This window comes from Notamacropus eugenii, chromosome 5 (assembly GCF_028372415.1).
Source record: "Notamacropus eugenii isolate mMacEug1 chromosome 5, mMacEug1.pri_v2, whole genome shotgun sequence".
Taxonomy (NCBI): Eukaryota; Metazoa; Chordata; class Mammalia; order Diprotodontia; family Macropodidae; genus Notamacropus; species Notamacropus eugenii.
The window spans coordinates 20,633,444-20,641,617 of NC_092876.1; positions in this window are offsets into that span (position 1 = coordinate 20,633,444).

Here is an 8,174-nt window from a genome sequence, read left to right on the forward strand (position 1 = left end):
GTATGGGGAGGACTGAATTTTAGGCCAGTAGAGATTCGTCACCTTCAGAATAGATTTGTTTTCCCTGAATGCCTATTAAGTTAGTTAAGTCAATCTAATTAAGTTCATGGACAGGTCTTTTGAGTGGAGGTGGCTCATATGGGCAGTTTTGTTTACTTGGCCCAATTAGAATTCTTTCAGTAGCCAGTATTCCAACATGGTTCAACAAAATAGTGGAAGGGAGAGAGATAGATAGTTCTCAAAAGAAAAAAATGAGAGGCAAAAATAGACAAAAACTTGGAGATAACAATATATGACTTTCAGACTTAGACAAATTAAAAGGATAAACAAGCAGATTTAGCACCTAATGTGCTATTGGGATAGGGAGCCAAGACAGAATAAAGAGTCAGAAATGACTTCTAGGTTGCCAATGTGAAAGAAATAAACTGAATTTGGGGGAAATAGATTCTCTCCAGAAAGTTACCTTAGATGCCAAAGAAACTGAGCTTCCTTACATGTTTATGAAAACAGACTCTCTGAGAGTCAGTTGTACTTTTTTTTCCCCACAGCATAAACCCACTGATTCTTTCTTGAAGGAGGCCTCCAATAACTGGACAGTCCCCACCAAGATATTCTGAGGGAATTAACTAGAGACCTACCTCCCCTGGCCTCACCAGACATTTTGGGCAAGGGAAAACATCCTCACTGAAACAAACTTTATAATACCTGAGATCAAAGTTAACATTCTCCCCAAACCCAAATTACCTGACTACTACTGGCTCTATTAAGTCAACTGCCCCAATGAGGAAAGTGGCTGCCCAGTCTCCACAGATGAACTGAGGCTGGGACAAACCCTATTTATATCTCTATTTCCCCTTCTTGCCTTGAGGTGCTATCCACAGGGTAACTGCAAGGAAGCTGGTGCAACTTATCTTCTGGTAGGGATTCCAGCTAGGTAGAAGATGGAGAGAGGCCTGGGTCTGGAGTCAGGAAAAACTAAGTTCATATTTGACCTCAGACACTTCCTAGCTGTGTAACTCTGGACGGGTCACTTGCCCAGTTTGTTTCACTTTCCTCAATTATAAAGTGGGGAGAATAATGGCAAGTCCCCACAAAGGCTGCTCTGAGGATTCCATTGGTGAAGTGCTTGGCAGTGCCTGGCACATGGATGTGATATAAATATATTATTTTTCTTTCTCTCTATGAGGTTCTTAGGAACTCTGGGCTAAGGAATTCCCCAACAATCACTTCAATTTGCTTAAGACAATACACTGTTTGTACTTTACACTCACCTGGAACATACAGGTGAGGAAACTGAGGCTACAAGATCAAGTGGTCTGACACAGCTGATAGGTGTCTGAGGCAAGGTTTGAATTCAGGTGCAGCTGACTAAGGTTTAGTACTACCCACTCCACCACCTCACTAGTTCCCTTCATGGAGATGATTGAGAGCTACAAAAAAGCAGGCCTAGCACTGAGGGAAAGTTATCCACATGGGCACGGAAGGAGGTGGGAAGGGAGCAAAGGAGACCAGGACAGATCAGAGGAAGTATTTACTAAGGACTTATGGATCCCTTGGTTATCAGTCCAACAGGCAGGAGAACCAGGACAGGAGAGAATCTGCAAGGACAAGTGTTTATCCAATAGGTGAGGATGGTTGACAATAACAATTGCTACAGAGAAGTCAGGAAAAAGCCAATGAAGGGGCTACTCCAGGGGTGGGGAACCTTTTCATGTTATTAATTTAGCCATAATCAAATAAGTCCACATTCAAGAAATGTCAGTTAAATACACTTAAAAATGTATATTCTTTTGTAAAAATCTAATTACTATGAATAATTTCAAAAAATTATTCTTCCCTATAAAATAATGAATTAGAATCATTCACCTTTATATTCCACAATAAGGTTTCTCACTCAGCTTTTAACAAAACACCATCACCTCAACCCTGCTGTAACAGAACAGCTGCTCCAGGAGGGACTCTGCCTGCCTCAAGCCTCTCCTCATTCTGCTCCAGCCACGAAGTCATTTTCCTAAAGTGCAGGGCTTCACATGTCACCTCTCCTCTCCCACTCAGTAAACTCCAGTGGCTCCCTGTTGCTTCCAGGAGCAAATACAGAAGACTCTGCTTGGCATCCAAAGTCCTGCATAGCTTGACCCTCTCCTACCTTTCCAGTCTTGTGACACCTGTCCTCCTGCATTCAGTGACACTGGGCTCCTAGAGGTTTCTCTCAGGAGATTCTCCATCTCTCTAGCCATCCCCTTTTCCTGGGACATGCCCTCTCCTCTTCTCTGACGACTGCCCTTCCTGGCTTCCTTTAAGACACAACAAAAATCCTCCCTTTCCAACCCCTCCTCGCTGCAGTCATAGTTATTCCCTATTTATACTTCATATAGCTCACTTTGTAACCAATAATATGTTGTCTCCCCTAGGTGACTGTGAGCTCCCTGAAGGCTCTTTTACCTGTCTGTATCCCCTGTGTTCAGCGTGGTGCCAGGCATGTCATTGTTGGTCAGTCTTGTTTCCCTCTCCCTTTCCCTCTGGACCACAGCACACCAGTCCAAGGGATTTTCTTGGAAACTATTCTCCAATGGTTGGTCATTTCCTTCTCTAATGGGTTAAAGTCAAACGGGTAAGTGATTTCCCCAGGGTTGCACAGCTAGGAAGGGTCTGAGGCCAGATTTAAATTCAGGAAGATGCCTGTTCCTCACTTCAGGCCCAGAGTTCTATCCACTACATGAGCTAGTGGTCACTAATAATTAGAGAAGTCCAAATCCAAACAACTCTGAGTTTTCACCTTAGAGTCATATTAGAATAAAGATGATGGGAAAAGAAAAACATGAAAGGATTGTGGTAATCCAGGCCCACTGATACCCTGCTGATAGATATGTGAACTGTTCCAATCACTCTGTAAAAAAATAGAAATATATGAAGAAACTAACTAAAACATCTCTACATTGGGAGTCAGAGATTCCACTGGCAGCCACAGGAAGGTCAGTGACAGAAGGAAGGACACCACATATGCCCAAAATTTAAAATAGTGCTTTTTCTAGTAGTAAAGAACAGAAAACAAAGCAGATGCCCATCCTTTTGGGAACTGATAAATCATTTTGGGGCAGCTACATGGTACAGTATATGCATTACTGTGAATGGAGTCAGGAGGACCTGAGTTCAAATCCTGTCTCAGACATTTACTAGCTGTGTAGCCCTGGACAAGTCTCTTAACCCCATTTGCTTCAATTTCTCATCTGTAAAATAGATTGGAGGAGGAAATGTCAATCCAGTGTCACTGCAAAGAAAACCCCAAATGGAATCACAGAGTCACAAGGGGCACTGCTGAAATGACTGAATGGCAACAACAAAGAAAGTTTCACTACATGAATGCAAGGAAATATGTACTACCTGTGCCATAAGAAAAGCTGAATACAGAGACTCCTGGGAAGGCTCCCAAGTAGCAAAGTGGACAGAATACTGTACCTGGAGTCAGGAAGACTTGAGTTCAAATCCAGCCTTTGACACTTGCTGGTTCTGTCTCTTAACCTGTGTCTGCCTCAGTTTATTCATCTGTAAAATGGGAATAATGATAATAGTATCAATCTCCCAGGGGTCTTGTGAGGGTCAAATGAAATAACATTTATAAGGTGGCTTGCAAATCTTACAATAATGTATAAGTGCTGGCTATTGTTACTGTTATCGTTCAAGTTACTGCTATTACATATAAAGTAATGAATTAAACAGAACCAGAAAACAAGATCTACTATAATGGAACTGGAAAAAACAACCAGGCCAAACAACTGAGGCTGAATGCTGTGACATTATCATGCCTGAACTTGGCCTTGAACTAGAAATATGAGAATGCCCTCCACCGCCCCCCATTTCTTTACGGATCTCCATGGACTTCAGTGTAGCCCCAGGGAAGCACAGAAAAGTCCCACCTGGCCTTGGCATATGCCACCTTATACCACTAGGACCCCAGCTCAGCACCAGGTAAGCTGCCATACCCCTATAGCCTCTAGTGGTCAACACCTGAGACCTCAGCTCACAAAGGTAGTGACCAGGCACTTGGCCCCTAGCACAAGAAGCTGGGAACACTGCCTCCTGTTCTCTAACAGAAGAGTTCAACTTTAAAAGTCAGGAGATGAGCAAACAAGATGAAGAAACAAAAATGAACATTGACCATTGAGAGTTTTTATGGTGACAGAGAAGATCAAAATAAAAACTCATAAGAGGACAACTTTTAATATACCTACATCTGAAACCCAAAGGGGAATATGAATTGGTCTCAAGCCCAAAAAGCCTTCTTGAAAAAGCTTAAGAAGGATTTTTAAAGTCAAATAAGAGAAGTAGAAGGAAAACTCAGAAAAGACATGAGATGTATGTGAGAGAGTCAACAGCTTGGAAAAGGAAAGACCAAAGTTGACTGAAGAAAACAACTCCTTAAAATGTAAAAGGAAAAAGTAAAATTGGCCAGGAAAAGAAAGTACAAAAGCAAACTGAAGAAAATAATTCCTTAAAAGTTAGAATCAGATAAGTGGAAGCTAATGACTCTATAAGCTGTCAAGTTTCAGTGAAACAAAATGAAAAGAAGAAGAAAATAGAAGAAAATGTAAAATAACTCACTGGAAGAACAACTGACTTGGAAAATAGATCCAGAAAAGATAACATGGGTGTTATTGGACTACCTGAAAGCCAAGATAAAAAAAAGAACCTGGACAGCATCTTTCAAAATTATCAAGGAAAAGTTTCCTGAGGTCCTAGAAGCATAAGACAAATTAACCATTGAAAGAATCCACCAATCACCTCCAGAACAACATACAAAAATGAAAGTTTCAAGGAATATTGTAGTCAAATTCCAGAATTATCAGGTGAAGGAGAAAATACTGCAAGCAGCCAGAAAGAAACAATTCAAAAACGATGAACCCACAACCAAGATTACAAAAAACTTAGCAGCTTCTACATGAAGGATCAAAGGGCCTGGAATGTGGTATTCTGGAAGGCAAAAAAAACAAAAAACAAAAAAAACACCACCACACAAAACAAGAATCCATTATCTAAAAATCAAGAATCAATTCTCCAGCAAAATTGAGTATCCTCTTTCAGGGGAAATGATGGATAGCCAATGAAATAGAGAACTTTCAGTCATTCCTGATTTAAAAAAACAAAACCAGAAAATTCCGTCTTCAAATACAAGATTGATGAGAAGCATAAAAAGGTAAACAGGAAAGAAAGTAAAGATATTATTCAATAAGGTTAAAATGTTTACATCCCTACACAGGAAGATGATGCCTGTAATTCTTGAGAACTGTACCTTAATTACAGAATTTTGAAGGGGTACAAATAGACAGAAGGTGTGGGTATATAGGTTGAATGTGATATGAAGATTAAAAAAGTAATTAATAAAGCGGGGGAAAAGGGTTTGCACTGGGAGAATAAAGGAGGCTGCAGAAAAGGGTAAATTGTATCACAAGAAGAGGTGTAATGATCTATTACAGTAGAGGGAAAGAAGGCAGGGAGGTGAGCGTTGTTTGAACCTTATACTCATTGTATTTGACTTAAAAAAGAGGGAATGACATACACAACTGGGTATAGAAATCTATCTTACTTTATAGCAAATAGGAGAGGAATGAAAAGGGAGGGAAGAAGTAGTAGGGGAAAGAGGAAGAGAAAAGGGAGGGGATGATAGAAGGGAGGGCAGATTGAGGGAGGCAGTTATCAGAAGCAAAATACTGGTGAGGAAGAAAAGGAAGAAAGGAGGAGGAAACCATAAATGGGGGTGGGGGAATAAAATGGAGAGAAAGACACAGCAATCATAACTGTGTGGGATAAACTCCCATTAAATGGAAGCAGATAGCAGAGTGGATTAAAAAACTTAATTCTACAATATGGCTGTTTACAAGAAACACATCTGAAGCAAAGAGAGACACAGAGTAAAGGTAAAAGACTGGAGCAAAATGTATTATGGTTCATCTGAAGTAAAAAAAAAAAAGCAGGGGTATTAATCCTGATTTCAGAAAAACAAAAGCAAAAATAGGTCAAATTAAAAGAGATAAGTAAAGAAAGTACATCCTGGAGGGGGTGGAGCCAAGATGGTGGACTAGAAAGACACACATACACAGGGTCTCCCTACACAGCCCATAAAATACCTGTAGAGAGGGACTCTCAAGAAATTTTGGAGCAGCAGAAGTGGAGAACAACAGAGTGGAGGAGATTTCCAGCCCAGGGTGATCTGAAAGGCCCATGGGAAATGTCTGTTGCACTGGACACTGAGTGGAGGCCAGCCCAGCCTTGGTCGTGCAACGTGGCTTGTGAACAGCCCTCAGGGGCAGAACCTCCAGTCGCAAAATCCCCAGTCCCAGCAGCAACAGGTTCGCAGATCCCTCAACCCACAGAGGTCAGTGACAGGGTTTTTTCAGCTGGCCAGGAAGGGAGAAGGGCCTTCACATAGCTCCGGCCTTAGGCAGCCGCCTCAGAGGCCACATGGGGCAGGCAGCACCAGTTTTCACGGCAGCCTGAGACCATTGTTGGATCATAAAAACGCCTGGGGGCACTGAGATGCTGATTCTTGCCTCCCCCTGTGTAGAGGCCCTGAGGGAGATTGGTGGACCTGCCCCCCACAGCTTGACTGAATCCCACCCCCCCAGTGCTGGCTTGACAGAACTAGAGGCCAGGTGGCTGTGGAGAGGAAACTCTGCTAAGACTCTGGGCACAAAAATCCCTCCCTGTGCCCAGACCAGTACACACTTGATTGTGCCACCTTGGAGGAAATGAGATCTTGCAGATTCCCAGAGAATACCCTACTCTTGACAAAGGACCCAAAAGTCAAGTAACTGGTTGGGAAATTCCCAAAAAAGGGGAAAAAAATAAGACCATAGAAGGTTACTTTCTTGGTGAACAGATATCTCCTCCCATCCTTTCAGATGAGGAAGAACAGTGCTTACCATCAGGGAAAGCCATAAAAGTTAAGGCTTCTGTATCCCAAACATCCAAAATAAATATTCAATGGTCTCAGGCCATGGAAGAGCTCAAAAAGAATTTTGAGGTAGGCTGTGCTAATATAATAAAAATGACAATTCTACCTAAATTAATTTACTTATTTAGTGCCATACCAATTAAACTATCAGAAAATTATTTTCTAGAGCTGGATAAAATAATATCAAAATTCATTTGAAAAAACAAAAGGTCCAGAATATCAAAGGGACTAACGACAAGAAATGCTTGGGAAGGTGGCCTAGCGCTACCAGACCTCAAATTGTACTATAAAGCAGCAATTATCAAAACCACTTGGTATTGGCTAAGAAACAAAGAGGTAGACAAGTGGAATAGACTTGGCACTCAAGACGCAGCAGGCAAGGAATATAGCAACCTTCTGTTTGATAAACCCAAGGACCCCAGCTTCTGGGATAAGAACTCACTGTTTGACAAAAATTGCTGGGAAAACTGGATAACAGTGTGGCGGAAATTAGGCATAGACCCATACCTGACACCGTACACAAGAATAAAGTCCAAATGGGTACATGATTTAGGTATAAAGATTGATACCATGAATAAACTGGAGAAGCAAGCAATAGTGTATTTATCAGAATTATGGAGAAGGCAAGAATTTTTTACTAAAGAAGAGATAGAAAGCATTATGAAATGCAAAATGGATAATTTTGATTACATTAAACTGAGATGTTTTTGCACAATCAAACCCAATGCAACCAAAATCCAGAGGGATGTAGTAAATTGGGAAAGAATTTTTACAGCTAAGCTCAGGGATAAAGGCCTCATTTCTAGAATATATAGAGAACTGACTCAAATGTATAATCATACAAGTCATTCCCCAATTGATAAATGGTCAAAGGATATGAACAGGCAATTTTCAAAAGAAGAAATTAAAGATATCTATAATCATATGAAAAAATGCTGTAAATCACTTGATTAGAGAGATGCAAATCAAAACAACTCTGAGGTACCACATCACACCTATAAGATTGGCAAACATGACAGAACAAGAAAATGATAAATGCTGGAGAGGATGTGGGAGAGTTGGAACACTAATTCATTGTTGGTGGAGCTGTGAGAGCATCCAACCATTCTGGAGAGCAATTTGGAACTATGCCCAAAGGGCTACAAAAATGTGCATACCCTTTGACCCAGCAATATTGCTACTAGGACTGTATCCCCAAGAGATCATAAAAATGGGAAAGGGTCCC